Source organism: Anneissia japonica, unplaced genomic scaffold (assembly GCF_011630105.1).
Source record: "Anneissia japonica isolate Jap-2015-1 unplaced genomic scaffold, ASM1163010v1 scaffold309_len7540_cov105, whole genome shotgun sequence".
Taxonomy (NCBI): domain Eukaryota; kingdom Metazoa; phylum Echinodermata; class Crinoidea; order Comatulida; family Comatulidae; genus Anneissia; species Anneissia japonica.
The window spans coordinates 7,010-7,278 of NW_022695668.1; the positions used below are offsets into that span (position 1 = coordinate 7,010).

At 23.4% G+C, this 269-nt stretch overlaps 1 long non-coding RNA gene across 2 annotated transcripts in view; it reads right to left on the reverse strand.

The window, feature by feature from the left end:
• Positions 1-269, reverse strand: part of LOC117101498 — a 5,369-nt gene that overhangs the window by 4,884 nt on the left and 216 nt on the right. The window lies entirely within an intron of this gene.

The window sequence follows — 269 nt, forward strand, 5'->3', positions numbered from 1 at the left end:
TACCAATTTTTTCCACTATTGACCATTCGTCTATAGAGATGTGTATAAGAGACAGGGCCAAAGGTCAATATATCAAAGTCAAAGGTCAGATAATTGATGTCACTCAATAAAATAATTATAAAATTTAGTAAAGTATGCAAATTCAAAATCATTTATATAATTATTAATTCAAAGAAAATTGCAAATATTGGATGAAATGTTAATTTAATATGCATCAAAATAAAAACTTGTAATGGAACATTTTCAACAATAAAAAAAATATTAGTTTA